At 39.2% G+C, this 23,891-nt stretch overlaps 1 long non-coding RNA gene and 1 pseudogene across 3 annotated transcripts; both read left to right on the forward strand.

Annotated features, from left to right (window-relative positions):
- Positions 1 to 9,991: 9,991 nt before the first annotated feature.
- LOC136258569 (uncharacterized) lies at positions 9,992 to 16,107 on the forward strand. Of its 3 annotated transcripts, XR_010702835.1 has the most exons (11): positions 9,993 to 10,390; positions 13,961 to 14,004; positions 14,698 to 14,875; positions 14,925 to 14,981; positions 15,037 to 15,144; positions 15,292 to 15,367; positions 15,418 to 15,557; positions 15,606 to 15,686; positions 15,738 to 15,825; positions 15,879 to 15,947; positions 15,999 to 16,107. It is a non-coding gene; the product is annotated as an uncharacterized lncRNA (long non-coding RNA). The 3 variants fall into 3 exon arrangements; XR_010702833.1 differs by having other exon boundaries at positions 9,992 to 10,390; positions 14,925 to 14,985; positions 15,037 to 15,367; XR_010702834.1 differs by having other exon boundaries at positions 9,992 to 10,390; positions 15,037 to 15,367.
- Positions 11,914 to 13,667, forward strand: LOC136258523 (52 kDa repressor of the inhibitor of the protein kinase-like; annotated as a pseudogene).
- Positions 16,108 to 23,891: the final 7,784 nt, after the last annotated feature.

Genomic DNA, 23,891 nt, shown 5'->3' on the forward strand with positions numbered 1-23,891 from the left:
TGTTTAGCTATAGGAATAAGAAGTTTTGGGAAGAATTGATATGGTGTGAAGTAGGCACTATATGCTGGACATTGCTGGCATTTTCAAGTAATTATGTGTGGTGTGTGTGATTGGGCCAGTAGGCCTGCATAGGACACACACATACTTTTCGACCTTATATGGCTCACACCACATGCACATCATGCTATGGCCATGCAATTTTCAGCCATTTAATTGGCATTATATAGTTCAACTCACAGAATGTAAATATTCTATTCTAGTTGGCTAGTACTGTTGCATGTGGTGGGGTAGTTTATTATGCCCACATGCCCTATTTTGCAGGCATGGTCGTACATTATGAGCCAATTTCCAACTTTTTTAATGATAATATTCTTTTTCTGTCTCAAACATTAATAAATGTTATTGCAGACAGTATATATCTCAAACTCATGAGTCATAAGCATGTATATATAACCATAATTTTTATATGTATACTAACAAGTGACTGTTCACACAGTACTACACTATAATTAATATGTTGCTGTTCCTCAGTGTCCACTTTTCCAAAAATCTACCTGTTATACCAAAATTTTGCTCAATGCTCTTAGCTGCCATCCTATTTTCCAAACAATTTTGCCGGCAAACTTATCATTCATGGTTATAATAATAATTATGGGCACATATGCAAAAGAGGTACAGTAGCAGAAGCCCATGAGTGCTTTAAGGGATAATTAACTAAGAGTACATATGTACTGTTGTTGAGTTTCTGTATAGCCAAATAAGCCAATATTGCTTTATTCAACAAACCAATAATTAAATCAATTTTGTGGTGTATGTTGATTGGCTTCAACTACCATAGCATGCCATGGCTTCTTGTTAAAAATTATGAACTATTCACTATTATGAATATGATAGTAAAGATAAATTCATTAGCAACAATGGTGTGGATACGGTGATGAAAAATGCTTAGCTCTTGGAGTAATAGCTAGGTGTTATAACATGCTAATGGGTTAATGCAATCACAACCATCTCTATAAGGAAATTCTGTATTTTTATGGTGACAATTGGATGTCAGTAAGGCCCCTATTCGGTGATTATTAGTTTCTCATCCAGCCTTTCTAATTATTATGATGCGGGCGGGAGGGTATTACCATTATGCCATTATTTTATAATATTAACACACTGATGTAAAGACCTTGTCCAAATTGTCTTTCTTTCTTACTACAAACATTTCCTTCACCAGCTGATTCTACTTTTCGTGATAGCCAACTGTTTTTCGACAGTCAACTGAAAGCCTGCTTTGTCGAAGTCGATAGAGCACGATTGCAACTGGCACTGCAGCAATTTGCTAAGGAAAACAACAGTTCTCCTGGTGATATATAGCGCATTGTAGCATTCATCAACAAAAATTATAACAGTTTAGTATCACGTGTTCTTCTGAGCATGCGCAGAGTAAATAATGGCTTACCATGCGGTAGCTTAAGAAGGATGAGGGCGGTGGATGAGAAACTAATAATCACCAAATAGGGGCCTAACAGTGTGCAGAGGCTACTAACAGATGTCTATTGATTTTATTAAGGCTTCACAGCTAGGCTTGAGCCAATTACGCTTTTTAGCAGTGCTCAAAAATTCAGCCTATCATGCTCAAAATTATGCTTTCAAAATCAAGATTATGCTCTAGAGTTGACTGAATTATTAGAGTGTATCAGCCCTTCCTGACTGTTGTATTAGAGTAAATGACTGCTCTATTAGAGTATCTAATCCAAAACAGCCAAGCTGTAAAAAAAGTTTGCGGCCCTCAGAAAGGCTATGGTGAAAAAAGATGCGAAATCCAAGGTGGCGGCCAAGAAATGGCTGTGATGGTAGGTTAATGGTAAAAATTTTAATAATGACAATTCAGGTAAATTTTGTGAAGCGGCACAAAAATTCACCTGAATTGTTGTCATTAAAATTTTTACCATTAACCTACCATCACAGCCATTTCTTGGCTGCCACCTTGGATTTCATATCTTTTTTGACCATAGCCTTTCTGAGGGCCGCACACTTTATTTACAGCTTGGCTGTTTTGGATTAGATTTCATTTCTTTTTGTATTTGTATACCCCAAAGCCAGCTTTGGGACTTTTTAAACCTATGTTTTTTTTTCTTTACTACAGGAAGAAGAAAAGATGAAGTAGATGTACTTTAAATATTTCATCAGTAAATGTACAAATTATATATATAATACATATGTGACCGGATTTGCGAAAAGGGGCCTTCCACACACATCCAATTTGCCAACTTTGACAATTGATAACTTCAGATTGGAAAGAGCTGTTGCCTTGAAATTTGGACAGTGGTGATTTCTTTGCAGCTGAACTCTCTACATGATGGTTTCTTTGTAGCTGAACTCTCTACAAGGTAATTTCTTCTAGCTGATTTCTCTACAGGGAGATTTGTTTGTAGCTGAACTATCTACAAGGTAACTTCTTCTAGCTGATCTCTCTACAGGGTGATTTGTTCGTAGCTGAATTCTGTACAGGTGATTTGTTTGCAGCTGAGCTCTTTACAAAATGGTTTCTTTGTAGCTGAACTCTCTACAAAGTAACTTCTTCTAACTGATCTTTCTACAGGGTGATTTGTTTGTAGCTGAACTATCTACAAGGTAATTTCTTCTAGCTGATCTCTCTACAGGGTGATTTGTTTGTAGCTGAATTCTGTACAGGTGATTTGTTTGCAGCTGAGCTCTAAACAGAATGGTTTCTTTGTAGCTGAACTCTCTACAAGGTAACTTTTCTAGCTGATGTCTCTACAAGGTGACTAGTTTGTAGCTGAACTCTCTACATGGTGGTTTCTTTGTAACTGAACTTTCTACAAGGTGACTTCTTCTAGCTGATCTTTCTACAGGGTGATTTGTTTGTAGCTGAACTATCTACAAGGTAATTTCTTCTAGCTGATCTCTCTACAGGGTGATTTGTTTGTAGCTGAATTCTGTACAGGTGATTTGTTTGCAGCTGAGCTCTTTACAAAATGGTTTCTTTGTAGCTGAACTCTCTACAAAGTAACTTCTTCTAACTGATCTTTCTACAGGGTGATTTGTTTGTAGCTGAACTATCTACAGGTGATTTGTTTGAAGCTGAACTTTCTAAATGATGGTTTCTTTGTAGCTGAACTCTCTTCTACAAGTTAACTTCTTCTAGCTGATCTCTCTACAGGGTGATTTGTTTGTAGCTGAATTCTGTACAGATGATTTGTTTGCAGCTGAGCTCTTTACAGAATGGTTTCTTTGTAGCTGAACTCTCTAAAAGGTAACTTCTTCTAACTGATCTTTCTACAGGGCAATTTGTTTGTGGCTGAATTTTCTACAGGGTGATTTCTTTGCAGCTGAACTCTCTACTTGGTGGTTTCTTTGTAGCTGAACTATGTACAAGGTAATTTCTTCTAGCTGACCTCTCTACAGGGTTATTTGTTTGTAACTGAATTCTGTACAGGTGATTTGTTTGCAGCTGAGCTCTAAACAGAATGGTTTCTTTGTAGCTGAACTCTCTACAAGGTAACTTTTCTAGCTGATGTCTCTACAAGGTAACTAGTTTGTAGCTGAACTCTCTACATGGTGGTTTCTTTGTAACTGAACTTTCTACAAGGTGACTTCTTCTAGCTGATCTTTCTACAGGGTGATTTGTTTGTAGCTGAACTATCTACAAGGTAATTTCTTCTAGCTGATCTCTCTACAGGGTGATTTGTTTGTAGCTGAATTCTGTACAGGTGATTTGTTTGCAGCTGAGCTCTTTACAAAATGGTTTCTTTGTAGCTGAACTCTCTACAAAGTAACTTCTTCTAACTGATCTTTCTACAGGGTGATTTGTTTGTAGCTGAACTATCTACAGGTGATTTGTTTGAAGCTGAACTTTCTAAATGATGGTTTCTTTGTAGCTGAACTCTCTTCTACAAGTTAACTTCTTCTAGCTGATCTCTCTACAGGGTGATTTGTTTGTAGCTGAATTCTGTACAGATGATTTGTTTGCAGCTGAGCTCTTTACAGAATGGTTTCTTTGTAGCTGAACTCTCTAAAAGGTAACTTCTTCTAACTGATCTTTCTACAGGGCAATTTGTTTGTGGCTGAATTTTCTACAGGGTGATTTCTTTGCAGCTGAACTCTCTACTTGGTGGTTTCTTTGTAGCTGAACTATGTACAAGGTAATTTCTTCTAGCTGACCTCTCTACAGGGTTATTTGTTTGTAACTGAATTCTGTACAGGTGATTTGTTTGCAGCTGAGCTCTAAACAGAATGGTTTCTTTGTAGCTGAACTCTCTACAAGGTAACTTTTCTAGCTGATGTCTCTACAAGGTAACTAGTTTGTAGCTGAACTCTCTACATGGTGGTTTCTTTGTAACTGAACTTTCTACAAGGTGACTTCTTCTAGCTGATCTTTCTACAGGGTGATTTGTTTGTAGCTGAACTCTCTACAATGTAACTTCTTCTAGCTGATCTCTCTACAGGGAGATTTGTTTGTAGCTGAACTCTCTACAGGTGATTTGTTTGAAGCTGAACTCTCTAAATGATGGTTTCTTTGCAGCTGAACTCTCTACAAGTTAACTTCTTCTAGCTGATCTCTCTACAGGGTGATTTGCTTTTAGCTGAACTATCTACAAGATAACTTCTTCTAGCTGATCTTCCTACAGGGTGATTTGTTTGTAGCTGAATTCTGTATAGGTGATTTGTTTGCAGCTGAGCTCTTTAAATAATGGTTTCTTTGTAGCTGAACTCTCTCAAGGTAACTTCTTCTAGCTGATGTCTTTACAGGGCCACTAGTTTGTAGCTGAATTCTCTACATGGTGGTTTCTTTGTAACTTAACTCTCTACAAGGTAACTTTTTCTAGCTCATCTTTCTACAGGGTGATTTATTTGTAGCTGAATTCTGTACAGGTGATTTGTTTGCAGCTGAGCTCTTTAAAGAATGGTTTCTTTGTAGCTGAACTCTCTACAAGGTAACTTCTTCTAGCTGATGTCTCTACAAGGTCACTAGTTTGTAGCTGAGCTCTCTACATGGTGGTTTCTTTGTAACTGAACTCTCTACAAGGTGACCTCTTCTAGCTGCAGATCTTTCTACAGGGTGATTTTTTTGAAGCTGAACTCTCTACAAGGTAACTTCTTCTAGCTGATCTCTCTACAGGGAGATTTGTTTGTAGCTGAACTCTCTACATGATGGTTTCTTTGTAACTGAACTCTCTACAAGGTAACTTCTTCTAGCTAATCTCTCTACAGGGAGATTTGTTTGTAGCTGAACTCTCTACATGATGGTTTCTTTGTAGCTGAACTCTCTGCAAGGTAACTTCTTCTATTGATCTCTCCACAGGGCGATTTGTTTGTAGCTGAACTCTCTACATGGTGGTTTCTTTGTAGCTGAACTCTCTACATGATGGTTTCTTTGTAGCTGAACTCTCTGCAACGTAACTTCTTCTATTGATCTCTCCACAGGGCGATTTGTTTGTAGCTGAACTCTCTACATGGTGGTTTCTTTGTAGCTGAACTCTACAAGGTGATTTTTTCTAGCTGAACTATCTCTTTCCATAGTTGTATGAACTCCCTACAAGGCAACTTCTTCTAGCTGATCTCTCTACAGGGTGACTTGTGTGTAGCTGATCTCTATACAGGTTTCTTATTTCTAGTTGATCTCTTGAAGTCTCTTCAGGGTCACTGCTCTATTAGGATGACTGCTCTATTAGAGTATCTCGATCACGCACTTGCTGCACCAAGTTGGAGTTCGTGTTATAACTCCGTGGCTTTAAGTCTGATTCTTCTACACCATTGATGAGCCTTTCTAAGATGATTACTCCATCTGTATAACGATTTTCAAAGCATTACCCCAAGCGGTTTATCTGGTAGGCGTGGCAAGCAGTCGTTCTTTTTTATTATCTAATCTCGATTGCATAATTGTTACACACTGTTGGTTTTTTCGTTGTATCTTCCTGTTTTTTAACTGAATTTCTTTCAAACCACAAAAGGTTTGCACTGTGAAAAAAGAGGAATATAAGATGGTATATCTAATGGCTTAAACTATACAAATAATCTCAGTATAGTCTTGCATTATACTATCTTATACTTTAGTATAAACCCCATCTTATAACAAGACACACGGTAGTGTGTCGTGCGGCCCAAGTAGCCGGCGCGCCACACCGTGAGTATATTTACAGGAAGAAAGTAAACGCGATTTTCACACTTTTGTAGCTCCGTGATTCCTTATCCTATTAACACCAAAGTTGCTGCAGACATGCCGGCGAGGTAGGGGAGTCCACATACCAAATTTGAAGATAATCGCTCCAGCTATTTCCGAGATACGAGCGCCCAAAGTTTGGGGTATTTTTTCTTCGTTTTTTTTCTTCTACTTCTTTTCGCACACTTTGCAAAATCCGAAATAAAACACGAATGCGTGCTTGGATAAGGCTGAAATTTGGCACACTTAAAGGGCTCATTAAGGCGAATCTCAGTACCAAGTTTGGTAGGAATCCGATGAACATTCACGGAGTTATGACCGATTATCTGCGTAAAATAAGGTCGAAGGTCTGTCACGCCCACAGGGTAAACCGCTGGAAGGAATGAGCTGAAAATTGCTATGTAGATGGAGTGACTATTGTAGGAGTGCCTTTTTGTGGTTTGAAAGGAATCCAGTTAAAGGCCATCGAGATATGACACAAAACCCAACCTATGTCACAATTACGCGATCGACTTTTATGAATAAAAAAAACTATTAGTTTTCACGCCTACCAGCCAAACCGCTTAGAACAATGAGCTGAAAATCGGTGTGTAGCTGGAATAATTATCATAGAAAGTCCTTGCAGTAGTACAGAAGAATCGGATTACAAACCACTGAGTTATGATTCCAAAGCCAACTACGTGTAGCATATGCGAGATCGAGATACTCTAATAGAACAGTCACCCTAATAAAGCATTCAGTAACGTTTATATCTTACTGCATTATAGAATTTCTTTGGCATTGCAAGTTATTCTGTAGGGAGTTCAGCTACAAACAGCTAGAAGAAGTCACCTTGTAGAGAATTCAGCTGCAAAGAAACCACCATGTAGACAGTTCAGCTGTAAACAAATCATCCTGTAGAGAGTTCAGCTACGAACAGATCACCCGGTAGAGTTCAGCTAGAAACAAGTCACCCTGCAGAGAGATCAGCTAGAAACAAGTCATCCTGTAGAGAGACCAGCTAGAACAAGTCACTTTGTATGTAGAAAGTTCAGCTAAAAAAAAAATCACCCTGTAGAGAGGTCAGCTACAAACAAATCTCCCTGTATAGAGATCAGCTAGAAGAAGTTACCTTGTAGAGAGTTCAGCTACAAAGAAACCATCATGTAGAGAGTTCAGCTGCAAACAAATCACCTGTGGAGAGTTCAGCTACTAACAAATCACCCTCTAGAAAGATCAGCTAAACAAGTCACCCTGTAGAGAGTTCAGTTACAAAGAAACCGCCATGTAGAGAGTTCAGCTACAAACTAGTGACCTTGTAGAGACATCAGTTACCTTGTAGAGAGTTCAGCTACAAAGAAACCATCATGTAGAGAGTTCAGCTACAAACAAATCTCCCTGTAGAAAGGTCAGCTAGAAGAAGTCACCTTGTAGAGAGTTCAGCTACAAAGAACCATCATGTAGAGAGTTCAGCTGCATACAAATCACCTGCATAGAGTTCAGCTACAAACAAATTTCCCTCTAGAGAGATCAGCTAGAAGAAGTTTCGTTCAGCTACAAAGAAATCACCCTGTAGAAAGATCAGCTAGAAGCTGTTACCTTGTGGAGAGTTCAGTTACAAAGAAACCATCATGTAGAGAGTTCAGCTTCATACAAATCACCTGTAGAGAGTTCAGCTACAAACAAATCTATCTGTAGAGAGATCAGCTAGAAGAAGTTACCTTGTAGAGAGTTCAGCTACAAAGAAACCATCATGTAGAGAGTTAAGGTGCAAACAAATCACCTGTAGAGAGTTCAGCTACAAACAAATCTCTCTGTAGAGAGATCAGCTAGAAAAAATTACCTTGTAGAGAGTTCAGCTACAAAGAAACCATCATGTAGAGAGTTAAGATGCAAACAAATCACCTGTAGAGAGTTCAGCTACAAACAAATCTCTCTGTAGAGAGATCAGCTAGAAGAAGTCACCTTGTAGAGAGTTCAGCTACAAAGAACCATCATGTAGAGAGTTCAGCTGCAAACAAATCACCTGTATAGAGTTCAGCTACAAACAAATCTCCCTGTAGAGAGATCAGCTAGAAGAAGTTTCCTTGTAGAGAGTTCAGCTACAAACAAATCACCCTGTAGAAAGATCAGCTAGAAGAAGTTACCTTGTAGAGAGTTCAGCTACAAAGAAACCATCATGTAGAGAGTTCAGCTGCAAACAAATCACCTGTAGAGAGTTCAGCTACAAACAAATCTCTCTGTAGAGAGATCAGCTAGAAGAAGTTACCTTGTAGAGAGTTCAGCTACAAACAATCCATCATGTAAAGAATTCAGCTGCAAACAAATCACCTGTAGAGAGTTCAGCTACAAACAAATCTCCCTGTAGAAAGGTCAGCTAGAAGAAGTCACCTTGTAGAGAGTTCAGCTACAAAGAACCATCATGTAGAGAGTTCAGCTGCAAACAAATCACCTGTATAGAGTTCAGCTACAAACAAATCTCCCTGTAGAGAGATCAGCTAGAAGAAGTTTCCTTGTAGAGAGTTCAGCTACAACAAATCACCCTGTAGAAAGATCAGCTGGAAGAAGTTACCTTGTGGAGAGTTCAGCTACAAAGAAACCATCATGTAGAGAGTTCAGCTGTAAACAAATCACCTGTAGAGAGTTCAGCTACAAACAAATCTCCTTGTAGAGAGATCAGCTAGAAGAAATTACCTTGTAGAGAGTTCAGTTACAAAGAAACCACCATGTAGAGAGTTCAGCTGCAAAGAAATCACCCTGTAGAAAATTCAGCCACGAACAAATTGCCCTGTAGAAAGATCAGTTAGAAGAAGTTACCTTGTAGAGAGTTCAGCTACAAAGAAACCATTCTGTAAAGAGCTCAGCTGCAAACAAATCACCTGCACAGAATTCAGCTACAAACAAACCACCCTGTAGAGAGATCAGCTAGAAGAAGTTACTTGTATATTGTTCAGCTACAAACAATTCACCCTATAGAGAGAGCAGCAAGAAGAAGTCACTTTGTAGAGTGTTCAGTTACAAAGAAACCACCATGGAGAGTTCTGTAATAAATATATGTATTATATATATAATTTGTACATTTACTGATAAAATCAGAAATATTTAAAGTACATCTGCTTCATCTTCTCTTCTTCCTGTGGAAAAGAAAAAAAGACAGGTTAAAAAAGTCCCAAAGCTGGCCTATGGCCGGATAGGCCGGCTTTGGGGTATACAAATACAAAAAGAAGTGAAATCTAATCCAAAACAGCCAGCTGTAAAAAAAGTGTGCGGCCCTCAAAAAGGCTATGGTGAAAAAAGATGTGAAATCCAAGGTGGCGGCCAAGAAATGGCTGTGATGGTAGGTTAATGGTAAAAATTTTAATAACGGCAATTTAGATGAATTTTTTGCCAAGACCAAGCAGCACAAAAATTCACCTGAATTGTTGTTATTAAAATTTTTACCATTAACCTACCATCACAGCCATTTCTTGGCCGCCACCTTGGATTTCACATCTTTTTTTCACCATAGCCTTTTTGAGGGCCGCACACTTTTTTTACAGCTGGCTGTTTTGGATTAGATTACGGGAAACAGATTATACTTTAGTTTAATACACATTCTTTGTATGGCTTTGTTTACTTAACTAAATGTGATAACTTTTTAGCTTCACCATCAGTGTCTTATTTCTATAGCTTCACCATCTCATTATCACCATCCCATGTGACTTAAGATTTTTTTTACTGTACCAAACAAAGTCATGATGATTTTACAATAAGTAGCTACACTTCTGTTAATCACTATAATATTATCTAGCTAACTAGCTTCAGTTTGTTGTGATAATGTTATACACACACATTTTCATATGGCAAAGCATATAATACCAGAAAAATTAATTATTCAATCTAAGAGTCATACAAATCTAGATTTTCTTGCACAGTTAGCACACCTGCAAAACTTCGTAGTAATGCTTGTCTAAAATTGAAGGGGTCAGTGGTGTGCGCATGCGTATTAGATGCAATTAAGTCGCCATCTTTGTCGCTATTGCTGTATCATAGGTTGTAAATGTGAGTGATACGGTGGTGTGCTCGGAAGGTGTATCTCGCGGAGAGAGTGTGCGCGATCGGCGCCATCGCCCAATGAGCCACGATGATAGTTATGGACCACAACTGTACATCCCTGCTGGCCTGTCACAGTAGTGGTGAAGTGGCGCGGCCAAGTGGACAATTCCTTCAATGGCAGCCATCAAAAACAGCTCTAGATGAGTATTAGACTAAAATGATAGCTTGTACGATAGGTTTAGCCGTATTAAATTGTTTATTGTGTATTGTATGACAATGGCCTCAGGGGCGGATCCAGGGGGGGGGTCTTTGGGGTCTGGAGACCCTCCCTTCAGGATATATATATTTTATAGGCGCTTACTAATAAGCGCACAATGATAATTAATTAAGTGTTGGCTATTACTCACGTGCGATATGGCTGCAAAGCGTTACAGGAGTAGTGACGAGGCTAGCAACGTTTGTGGACGGATTTCTGAGACATCGCCAGTGACAAAGAAAGCCAATTTGCAACGTTATTTTACAGATACAACGTCCACGTGTACAAGGTTAGTTATAGCGCAATGAGGCCGACACGCAGCTGCACGCCAGCTGAGCTACTGTGTGGCTTCGCCGCTAATTATATTTTTAAGGCTTCTATGAATTGCTAGATAATCCGCAAAACTAATTTTAACGCATCATCGTGTATCATATAGCTAATTGTAACTAGTATTGCAATGTACTTACGCTAGCTAGGTAATTTAAAACCTACAGTATAGTTATGTACTTTGTATTGTCACAGCACTGGTAGTGTTGATGACGAACTCGAGGCTGATGACAAAACAATTTCTGATGATGATGTGATTGTGTTGGATTCAGAAGAGGAATCTTCACAGCAAGATGATCAGGCCATTGTACTGAGTGAGGAGAGCAATTCAGACAGAGAGTCGGAAAATGATCTAGAGGGGCATAACACTAGTAGCAATGATGACGTTGCAGTTGACACCACCAGTCATCTATTATGGTCCACTCAGTCAGAGATTGCTAACAGCAGTGATCTTCCCACTTGTGATGCCCAACAGTCTGCTAGTGCTGGTAATGACCAGACTCAATTACCTATTCAGGATGTAATAAGTAGTGGGGATTTTGGAAAGATTGCACAATTAAAATCTTGAATCAATCTCACAGATCAACAAAAACATTTTCTGTTGAAAAGGCATTATGTTCCTTCTATCAACTACAAATTTCCCACTCATGTGATTAACAAGATTCATCGACATTTCCAACACAGATGGCTAGAGAAAAATCCTGGCTTGGTATATTCTGAGTCACAAAGTGGAGGATACTGTAAGTATTGTGTTCTATTTGGTAAGACCGAGCCAACTGTGAAGGAACTTGGTGTTTTTGTAACCAGGCCCTTCACTAATTTTAAAAAAGCCACGGAGCTATTGGGGAAGCATTTTCATGGCCTTGGAAATTCTAAAGGAAACAAAACTCATCAAAATGCAGTACAAGATGCAAATATGTTTGCTAGAAGTATGGAAAACCTTGATGCAAGAATAGATTTCCAACTAAACACCGCAAACAGCAAGACAGCAGCAGAGAACAGACTGAAGCTCCGATCAATAGCAGACAGTAATTTTTTGTGGAAGGCAAGGCCTTGCTTTTCGTGGTCATCGCGATGATAGACCTTCTGTTGAAGAAAATCCAAACAACAATCATGGTAATTTTCTTGGTTTGCTCAAGTTTCGTGTACAGGCTGGTGATAAAGTTCTTTCAAATCATCTTGAATCTGCTGCTGGCAATGCTATGTACACCAGTAAAACTATTCAAAATGATCTCATTTCAATTTGTGGTGACCTAATTCGTAACAAAATTTTAGAGAAGATTCGTCACGCATGTTATTTTTCTGTCCTAGCAGATGAAGCTACAGATGTGGCCAATGATGAGCAGCTATCAATTAGCATCCGCTATGTTGATGAAGGATCTCCAACAGAAGTGTTTATGGGATTTCATAAATGTGTCTCCGGGGTTACTGGACAAGCAATTGCCGATGACATACTTTCACAACTAGAAAAATGGCAATTGCAGTTGCAATTTCTTCGTGGTCAAGCATACGATGGAGCTGGAGCTATGGCTGGGAAATCTAAAGGTGCAGCTGCTTGTATAACTGCAAAACACCCTAAAGCATTGTACACTCACTGTGCTTCACAGACTAAATCTCTGTGTGGTCAAATCTTGCACTATCAGAGAAATCAGCAATATGATGCAGTCAGCTGATAAAGTATCACGATTTTTTAGCAATTCTCCAAAAAGGCAGTTGGCTTTGGAGAAGTGGATTGACAATCTGTTTGCCAATGAAAAGCGTAGGAAGATAAAGGAGATGTGTCGTACTCGCTGGATTGAGCGACATGAGGCTTTTGAAAGTTTTATGGATTTATTTATGCCAATAGTATGCTGCTTGGAGGAAATAGCCAACAGTTCTCCTGCAGAATGGAATGCTGAAACCAGATCAGATTCCCAGTCAATGTTTTTTACAGTGTTCAGATTTTCATTTGTCATAGCTTTGGTGGCTACACAGAATGTGCTGTCATACATCAAAGGGCTATCCGTGAAGCTTCAAGGTCGCTATGTCGATGCAATTCGGGCTCACAGAGATATTCAGAATGTGAAATCTACTTTGGTTAAGCAAAGGTGTGATGTGGAGAGATTTCATTCACAAATATACAATGAAGTTACAGTATTATGTCAGAGTGTCGGAATTGAAGAATCGGTACCAAGAGGTACTAACAGACAGCAAAACAGGCAAAACCTTCCATCCGATAGTCCCAGTGAGTATTATAAGCGCACAACAACAATTCCTATGCTAGATCACCTGATCAGTGAACTAAATGTTCGGTTTACAGAGTCTTCATCTCAATTTCTCTTACAGTTTGCTCAACTTTTACCATCAGAACTAATTAAAAACCTCATAAAGACCAAGAATACAGATTTTGATGATTTAATAAAGTTTTATGAGGATGATTTACCTCTATCTAGGGGCTTTTCCGCGGAATTAGAGTTATGGAAAAACTACTGGTCGTCAGAAACATGTAAAGCTGATGCAGAAGCCTTAAACACCCCTGAGAAGGCATTAAAACAGCTTGACAAGGATTTGTATCCTAACATTTATACGTTGTTGACACTCGCTGCCACTGTTCCAGTCACTAGTGGTGAATGTGAAAGATCCATCAGTATGCTCCGATTAATCAAAACTTCTTTAAGGAGTACTATGACACAAGAAAGACTAAATGGGCTAGCAATGATGCAGTATCATCATCAAATTCCACTTGAGGCTGATGAAGTAGTTGAGGAGTTTGCCACTCGACAGCCAAGGAAACTTCTGTTGTAATTTACCTGCATGGGGACAATTCAAATGACATAGTAGTAATCCACTAGGCTGTAGCTACCTATAATAAAATACACTGTATACATAACAATAACATAATAAGACAGTCAATAGTCATTCAATCAAAGTACATTAGTATAATATATGGATCTTTAATGTGTACTCATACCAGGCCATAAATTTGTGTCAGATTGCATCAAATTCAATCTCAGAGGGTTGAATTTTCAAAATTTTCCTGGGGGGGCATGCCCCCAGACCCCCCTAGAATGCTCGTGCTTCGCACACTGTGCAGTGACTCTTACCTTTAGACCCCCCCTTCTAAAAATCCTGGATCCGCCCCTGGGCCTGCAAATGATTCAACTTTGGTGTTGCTGTGTACGTATTACATGTTTTATATCCTGTTATCTCAGCTTATGGCGGATGACAAGTGGACACAGTTCATCAGCCATCAACGGTAAGAATATGCATGGTCTGCTCTTATGATTTTGTATATGTGACTGGATTTGACAAAACAAGGCTTCGACGCACAAAGCTTTGTTAGGAGATATGGCGATTTTAAGGAATCATTGTGTAATAACTTCCCAGTGCCTACAGCTGTGCAAACAAAATTTGCACCAATTGTTCATCTGTTCACTAGCTATCACTGAGTGGGTGTATACATTTCTGATACCCTAAATTTGCCCTATTTTGAGCAGCTTTTTTCGAGCGGGTAATAATATCACAGATGGTAGTACTAAGGGTGGGAGGGTGGGGGTGGACGGTGGTCTTAATATACGGGTATAAAATGGAGTAAGAAGACGATTGGAGTCCAGAGGCCAAGTTTGGGCTCTCCATGGCCCTCCATGGCCCTCAAATTACTCCAAATTGACTGAGAACACTATTGGCGAGCTCTCTGTGAAGTCCCAGCTCACTACACACCATTATCACAAAGCCATGGCCATTTAATGGTGCCAATCTCACACTCGTGGCTTTGACAGGGTCGGAAGAAAGCTGCTACAGAAACCAGACTTGCCAGTGCTGAAGGAAGTACAGTGTGAAATATGATAGTGTATTAGACCAGCAATCCATTTCTGGTAAAATCGTAAGTTTGATTTTGTGTGTGTGGAAGTTTTGTTATATGAAATCCGGTCACATATTATCTCTTCAGAGGTACAGTTTCTTGTCGAACCTCTTGGTTCTACAGGCTGTCAGTGTACAACATCTGCAGTGTCAGTTTCCTTCAATGGCAGCTGCTTCCGTTAAAGAATCTGGTAGCGACCATGTGTGGACTTTTTGGTTCTTTTTTCACGGAGTTGTTCAACGTCATCTTCTAATTACTTACAGCTGTAAGTGCATTAAACCTGATTGTGTTTTTATTCATTTTCTTTTCAATAGGGTAGGAATTACAGACTTGGTCTATGTTCTAGGAGATTCTTCGTATTGCTAACATCTGTAAGTAAGTACACTGAGAGTGTCCAGTATACAATTTATATTTACCTTCGTTTAGGTTTGTGGAAACTGGTCTCATTTCTTCTGGGAACCGGTCTCATTTCTTCATGTTTTTCACTACTTTTTATCAACAGCTGACGGCTGCTACCTCGTCTGGCACTGCACTGTAAATTGATGATATGACTCTTGTGGTCACTTAGTATGATAATCATACTTCAAAGTGTGATGCTCGTACTTCTGAAGTATGATGATCACCCTAAGCGACCGCAGGAGTCATACCATCAGTATGAACTTCACACTTCTGAATTTATAGTGTGTAAATGACTTGAGTGCTTTCAAGAACCTTGTTTGTCCTTATTTCACTGACCATGCTCGTATTGCTAACAAAAGTAAGTTCACTGAGAGTATGCAAATTATATTATATTTAGTCTTGTTTCAGTTGTACTTAGTGATTACAAGATTCTTGGACTTGGTTATCAGTGTATCAGATGCTTCTTGTGAGCTTACGTACACATTAGCCCAACAAAGTCACATACTAAGTGGTTGTTTTATGTCTGGTTAGACTCACTGATAACACCTGTAAGTACACCAAGTAATCCAGAATATGAATTGTTTGCCTCCTTTTAGGGTTGTGAAACCTGGTCTTATCAGACTTGTCTTAGTTGTACATGGATTGTGGGTCTCAGTTTTAAAAGATTGTTACAAACTGTAAGTACAATGATTGTTCAGTATACGCATTATATTTACCATCTTTAATAGAGTTGTGGGACCTAGCCGCCGTTCTACATGGTAATGCTAGGTTTCCAGACAAGGTCTCGGTTTTATGAGATTCTTATTGTTACAAACTGTAAATCCAACGATTGTCCAGAATAAACATTATATTTACCATCTTTGTATTAGAGCTGTGGGACAGTTCTACCAGACGACTAACAGATTGTCATAGAGTTCTACATATTGATGATAATACAGGTAATTTGTAATGAAACTTGTGAATTGTATTTACTGTCTTATCTGCTGCAGTTGGATAAAGACTGATAAATGATGAAATTGATTTGATACTGTCATGGTCAAGGAGACATTGATTTACTAGCTGTACCTATTGTGGTTTTAACATATTTACAGAATTAAATTCATTACAAATATAATTATAGAAATTATTTAATTAAGGTAGCCACAGATTATAGGAAAGACAGTAGTATAGTAGCCAATATATGGTTGAAATAGGCTTAGTATAGTCTGATAATACACCGCACTATACTAGTGATTTAATCTCTAATATATGACCGTCTTAAATGTATTCAATAAGCTTGTTATAGTAAAGTCCTAATCTATTAATATATGCTGTACTATTTCATTCCAATACTAACATAATAAGACTGTTATAAACCTTATTATTCTGAGCTTTTTTCACAGTGTTGAGGTTCAATAGTTAACCTATTCACCCACCGATTTTCAGCTTCTTCCCATACGCGGTTTACCCTGTAGGCGTGACAACATATTGGTGTTACTTTTCGTGAATAATCGCTCATAACTCTTTGTTTATCGTATTCCAGCCAAAGTTGGTACCGAGATGCGCCTTTGTATTCCCCTTCTGTGTGCCACATTTCAAGGCAATCGGATATGGCGTTCGAGTTTTATAGCAGTTTTTGTAAGTGTGCAACAAGAAAATGAAAAATAATAAGGAAAAAAAACGAAGAAACTGAGCCAATTTTTGAAGTCGCATATCTCGGGAACGCGCAAAGCGATTTCGCTCAAATTTGGAATGTAGAGTGCTGTAGTTGGAGGGCATATCCACAGCAAAAATCGTCTTGTTTCATCAAGGAAGCACAGAGCTACGGAGGTGCGAAAATTGCGTTTTCTTTCTTCCTGTCAATATACTCACGGGCGTTACAGCAGCCTTTTTAGGCTCTTGTTTCAGCTCCCAAGAATTGTGTTATCGTCTGCTCCAGTCTTTTAGTAGGGGTCCTGACGTGTTTCCTTCCATCCCAGATCAGGATGTTGCTACCTCAATTCTGCTGCCCTTGATTAACAGTGATTCCCTTCCTGATCTTATCCATCCAGCTTGTGGGCAGCATGTTTTCCAACATGAACTTGATATTGCTCGTCAGATCCTTTTGCTTAATTCACTTACCATTCGGGACCAAGCCAGAATTCGTTCAATTTCTGCTGACCCCTGTACCAGTTCATGGCTTCGGGCCATTCCTTGTGATTCTTTAGGCCTAACCATGTCCTCACAGGAGTTTGTATGTTCTCTTCAATACTGGCTTGGTGTCCCTCTCTTTTCTGCCACTTCTCCAGTTCGCTGCCCATGTGGTAGTGTTGTTGATCAATTTGGTGATCATCTGCTGGGCTGTGGACATGGACCCATGCGTATACGTAGGCACGATGCTTTATGTGATGTGATATATCATGCTTTACTTCAGGACAACACTGGTTGCCGTAAAGAGCAACGGTGTGCTGGTTCCCGATTGGATCGCCAGGGTGATGTTTTTCACCCTGACTTTGTGCATGGGAAGCCTGCGTACTTCGATGTTACTGTGCGTTGTCCATTACAAGAATCTCTGTTGGGTTGGTCTGCAGTTTCAGCAGGTGTGGCTGCTGCTGCTAAGGGAGAAGAAGATAAGGATGCTCACCATGATGAGCTTGTACAGGCTGCTGGATGTGTTTTTGTCCCCCTGGTGGTTGAGTCCTTGGGTTTGTGGTCTGCTGCTAGTCGTCCTGTCTTGCAGGATATTGCTTTGAGGACAATCACCAGGAGTGGCATTTCTCGTGGCCTACCACACCGCCATCTGCTAGAGCAACTCTCTGTTTGTCTGTGGCGCCACAATGCCCGGACATTTTTACATCTATTTAGCCTGTTGCCTGGCAGTCCTTTGTGGGAGTTGAACTCTGTTTCATGCTCCCACTCCCTGCAGTTTGGCCAGTAGACTGCAGGGCTTTCTTGTTAAGGCCCCTGTCCGGGGGTTTTGCTGTGTGTATGCTGGCAGTCCATGCGGTGTTTTTGTAGGCCTGTGTAGGCTCTGTAGGTTTAGCTGCTTTTTCTTTCTTCTGCTTTTTGTCATTTATACATTAAATTAGGTTTAACTTCTAGCTAGAGATCGGGGAGGATGGGAGTGCCATTAGGGCCAGAATAAAAAAAAAAGGTGTTACGTGCCGGCTTCTTGGGCCGCACGACACACCACCGTGTGTCTTGATCTTATTTCCACGAAGTATGAATAATCAGCTAATTGGAAACAATAAAAATGATAACATAACACAATTTCTTGATATGAAATGCAATTATTAAGATGTAATGTGTTCGTGTTTTTCCGTAATCTTAGCGAGCGTATTGCTCATTTAATTAAAAATCTTGAAATCGTCCTATTATTCAGACATAGTGCTTGATGCTTTTGCTAGCCTATTATGCTCGAAATTCCGGCATCCCCGGCCGGCATATGGCTAATTGGCGCAAGCCTATTTACAGCACAAGTGCTGAAGGTCTGTAGGACACCTGGTCCTACAGCCTGTTTAAAGATGTTATAATATTATTAAGTGTGTTTGAAAAGTTGTGGAAAGGAGAAAAGTCCATGTAAAATGCTCTGTTGCACCTCATAGCTGTAAGTGCACACTTGTAAATTACATGCATGCATGGGGTCTTGTAGGCAGAGGGTATATATGGGATTTGTGAGAAGACTGAGCCTAGTAATTATGCTCATAAAGTTATGCTTTTAAGAAATGTCCGTTATTTTATGCCAATAATGTTATTTACTACTATTAATTTTGCTCAAAAAGGTGTCTTCTTAGTTGTTTGCTATTTTTAGAGTCATAGCGGTTTGACTTCTTATTCTGTCTGACTGTACTTTATTAGAGAAGCATTACTAATGTGACTGTTCTATTAGGCCACTCCTAGAAAATTCATTGTTTCGCATTTTCCGCCCGCATGCAGATTCTCTTCCCACATGGTCATTCGTTATTGCATGCTATCAACTGAACATTTTATTCACTATTTATCCTGTGATTGCATAGCAGTAACTTGTTTAGCATTCAGAAAGCCCATTTAGCTTGCTTTTCACTGCTCAGATTCTTAGTTTAAATATTTCTAATGTATTCTTGTAAGTTAGTTATGAATTTCGAAAATAAGTAGAAATATCCATAATGAATGATGGATAATGAACCCTCTACAAGGTGACTTCTTCTAGCTGAACTCTCTAGCTACAGAGTGATTTGTTTGCAGCTGAACTCTCTACATGATGGTTTCTTTGTAGCTGAACTCTCTACAAGGTGACTTTTTCTAGCTGAAATCTCTGTTATGAACTGTATGCGTATTTTTCCCCGTACGCGTATGGGGCAGATCACTAGTTCCATACGCATATGGGACGCCCATACGCGTATGGGACAGCTCTCCCCTCTATTTTAGCTACCTGGGCTTGATGGACTGCCATCCCCAGCTCGCCCCAGCCGCATATGATTTAGCTATAAATGGCACGTGTACTGACCCTGCCCAGGCCAGTCAGGGGCGATCCTGAGGTTTCCAGACTGAACTAAAATTAGTGTTGCCGGCAAAAAAATTGATATGCCTCAAAGCTACAGTACATGACACAAACAGTCAGTGGGGATCTAGGATTTTTGAAAGGGATTTCTGATATAACAATGGAAATAAATATAGCTAACAAAAGTTCTGAGGAAACCGAGAAAATTTTTATATTTTGAGATTCTAGAAAGTTTTAGGTTACTTTAACTATACTGAGCACTTAATTAATCCGTGGCAATGGCTCAAATCTTACTTAAAGTACCAATCTCAGTGTGTCACAATGCTATGCAATGCATGTTCTCTCAGGAGTACCACAAGGTACAGGCCCGTAGCCAGGGGGGTTCTGAAGAACCGCCCTCTTGGAAAAAAGGTCCACAATTTCAGCAAAAAGCTCCACAATTTTAGCAATAAGGTCCATAATTTAACCAAAAAGTCCACAATTTTAGTATATAAGTCCAAATTTTCAGGAGCAAAAGTCCATTAGCTACAGTTTACGAGATACCACTAATAAGCAGGGGCGTAGCTAGCCAGAAGGTGATGGAGAGGCAGGCATGCCCCCACGAAACACTCAAAATCATTCATGATTGCAAAAAAAAAAAGGCTAATGACCCAATGGGGGGCTAGCCAACATACGGTGTTGTATTATTACAGCTTAAATAACTAGCTACGTAACTATTTCAGTACTGACTGCTTCCAATCGAGGTAGCTATATTCGTCGAGCATCATCGCACGTGCCACAACTGTACTCCAACAAATTCATCCAGTCCGGTAGGGATAGTTATAAAAACCGGAATCGAAATGGGAAACGAAATCAGCCTACAGTATAGTGGAGGACAATCACAATATTATGCAGTTACACTATAATATGCACGCAGTACCTGTTTATGCATCAAGCAAGACTCCAGGTGGCAGATTTCTCTGCACAGCGCTTATCGATTAGATAGAGGTATTAAATGCCTGCTCCTATCCGAGGGTCTGGGGACTCTATAATAGAAAAGTTCTGTGCTTGGGTAGGTGAGCGTTGATTGTCCCTTGACCACTTTTATAAGAGGAGTGACTAGGAATAACTACTTGATCATTACAAACCGTTTACGGTTAAAAAAAGCAGTGGGTTGACGAGTCTGAAGCCATAGGGATCCATCTGTGGCTATTATGGCACGCTTCTTATGAAAGTGGTTAAGGGACAATCAACGGCTCACCTACCCAAGCACAGTTGTATAGTCCCCAGACCCTCGGATAGGAGCAGGCGTTTAATATCTCTAATCGATAAGCACCGTGCAGAGAAATCTGCCACCTGGAGTCTTGATTGATGCATAAACAGGTACTGCGTGCATATATTATAGTGTAACTGTGCATAATATAGTGATTGTCCTCTACTAGAGTGTAGGCTGATTTCGTTTCGTTTCGTTTCCCGTTTCGATTCCGGTTTTTATAACTAGCCGTCCGGTAGAGCTAATACTTTAGTGCAAATACAAGTTACTTTACGTTAGCCACAGCCTGTGCTGCAGTCCTAGCACACTGCTGACAGTATGACGTATTCACTCACTTCACTCGGCGAAATTCAAATGCCATGTATTGCACGAAATCCCACCTGTCTTGCTAGCAGAACTTGTAAGCTTGACTCATCCACCTGACTGACTGACAAAGTAAAAACAGACTGCACTGCCGTACGTACGTACAAAGGTCCAGTGTGATCATGTCGATTCGATAAAATAAACTTGGTACATTTATTTAGCTAACACTTTATCACCTCGTAGGCAGCAGGTTCGTAGCGTCATCTGGTCTCCTTTGTCACTTGTGAGTTGTGACTCCTGCTGCGGAGAAGCGGGTCACTCTTTTTAGATTCAAAAATGTTCTATCACGCGAGTAATCTAGGCTAAATATAGAAGTATGTCTCTAATATTTTCGTTTGCGGATGGATTCACGAGCGAGTTGAATGTTGTGTGTGCGCATTCACTAGCAACCCCTGCAGTGGTGATACCGCGTAGTAGTGTACATAATTTACAGTCATTTGCGTGTCAGTTTAATACTGGTAAACTTGTGACGAAGGCTTTTAAAAAATCCTTTAGTGATGGGGGGGGGGGGGGGAAATGCCCCCCCTTCCCCCCCCCTTAGCTACGCCTCTGCTAATAAGAAGCTAAATTAAATGCTCTGAGTAACTCATTCAGTGCTTGTGTTAAATGCAATGCAAGATCGATATACTCTAATAGAGCAGTCAACCACTCTAATAGAACAATCACTCTAATGGAACAGTCACAATTATACTTTCTTTTAAAAGCTACTTAGCTAATTTACATGTCGATTAAAGTTGAGCTTTCATTAAAATATAAGACTTAGATGGACAAGCCAGCCCACGAATACCATCCATGCATGCTTCAACTTCATGCAATATGTAAATTTCATTGTTTAACTCACCCTTTGTTCTGCTCCCTTTGTTCTGCTCCACTGCCCCTGTTGATCATGAGAGAGTGCTCAGTCTTTCCCATTCTTATTCACTGTGACATTCCAATATATTATATTTAGACACATAATGTGCAGATGGTACAATTACAGTAGCAGTAGAGATCTTTTTCCAGATATCATCCATACAACTGGTCTTCAGCTTACCTATTAAATTGTTATTTTTATTGACTGAAATGCCATTAAATTCAACCTTTGTTCACTTTTGATTGTGGGTTGTAAAGTTAGCTAACAATATTAACAGCAAATGTTATAGTGACTAGTGTACCAATGTAAATTTAACCACATAGCCGATCATCTCATCCTTACTATAGTACACTGGACAATACACACTGAAATTACCAAAATACATTAATTCAATTTAAATGAAGTTATTTTGGCTGATTTAGTTCAAATGCCTATTCCGGTTACATCCACCTTCAGATGGTCATTTTAACCAAAATTTCTGTAGTTCAAATTTCCCATAGAGGTTGAATTGATCCATTTGAATCTACTGTGTGATCTCTCTACTGGGTGACTTGTTTCTAGCTGATCTCTCTACTGGGTGACTTGAAATGTTCTAGCTGATTTTTCTATAGTGTGACTTGATAAAAATTATAAAAAATTAAAAATTGAATGATAGAAATTAATGTAACAATTCAGAACTGTAATGGCAGATCACTTAGTGATTACATTTGAATGAAAATGACTATTAAATCATGGACAAAGATGGAAGTGTTGGTACACAGCTCAACTCACATGACAATTAAGCTTTTATTTCTTTAACTACTTAGTACTGCATTTTTCTCATTGAGATCATAGATATATTTATCTTCTGTGATAATGCCAGTGCTTTTAAGTTGTATACATATAGTTCACTCAGATGTTTAAAGCATTTAAAGCATGAATTGATCATGTTAGCTGGACTTCCAGAATGGCTCACAGTGGAGCTGGAGGGTGGATATAATGCTAAGGAAATAACTTGTGCAGCGTGGGTAGTCTAAGTACATACTTCTGACATGCTAAGATATCAGTCATTTCTTTCCTTTTGTCTGATCTGTTGCCATCAATTTTACAAGCTCTCTTGAGCATGTGGATGGTTTCTTTAACTTTAATGAGATCTTAACACTGACCAAAATATTGATATTGCACTGGTGTGTACAGGTCTATATGATTTTCTTTCTAACTAGCAATACATGAAATGAAAAAATCCTTTTCCCCTCTTTCTTTTTGCAATTGGTAGTTATCACTTTTTTTAGATTCTGCTTTTTGGAACTTTCTGAAGAATCCATGCCAATCCCAATCTCTTTAGACCAACTATTCATTTGAAGAAGAATTGACAATGGCCTATATTGTATAGTCACACTTTCAAAATAGGTGTTCAAAAAAAGCAATTGGCAATCTCTTGTACAAAAAAATTTAAATTTGTTTTCTGTGTTTTTATAATATTATTTATGCTGACAATGTCATTTTCAGTACTACCCTTCCAAATGCTGTACATACTGTATGTGTACAGTATAGTTTGCAGTTGCAATTATTTTGGTTATCTTTAATTATAATAGAAGATCAATGTATTGCATATGTGACCTGATTTTGGAAAACCTATTATACCTTTTGAGCACATAAACAAGTTTAAAATAATTTTATATTGATCTTTCAAGGTTTGATTTCTGGAGATGGATTTGTGTAGACGTGGCAAAGCCCAGGCATTGTATTAGAGGCCCTAGAAAACACTGGGATGACTTTAGATGATTGGAGTGCCTGGAAAAGTCATAAAAATGTGAATTTGTATGTTTGGTGCCATTGTGGTCCATCCAGAGCTCCATGTTTGATCTGGAGCTTACCATGCATGTAGTAGAGCGGCTATGTGACAAATTTTGATGAAATCATTCACTTTTGTGATAAAAGCACCAATATTCTGTGATAAGGTACAGTGTATATATGCTAAATTAATACATGCTGTT

The sequence above is a fragment of the Dysidea avara genome, chromosome 6 (assembly GCF_963678975.1).
Source record: "Dysidea avara chromosome 6, odDysAvar1.4, whole genome shotgun sequence".
Classification (NCBI taxonomy): Eukaryota; Metazoa; Porifera; class Demospongiae; order Dictyoceratida; family Dysideidae; genus Dysidea; species Dysidea avara.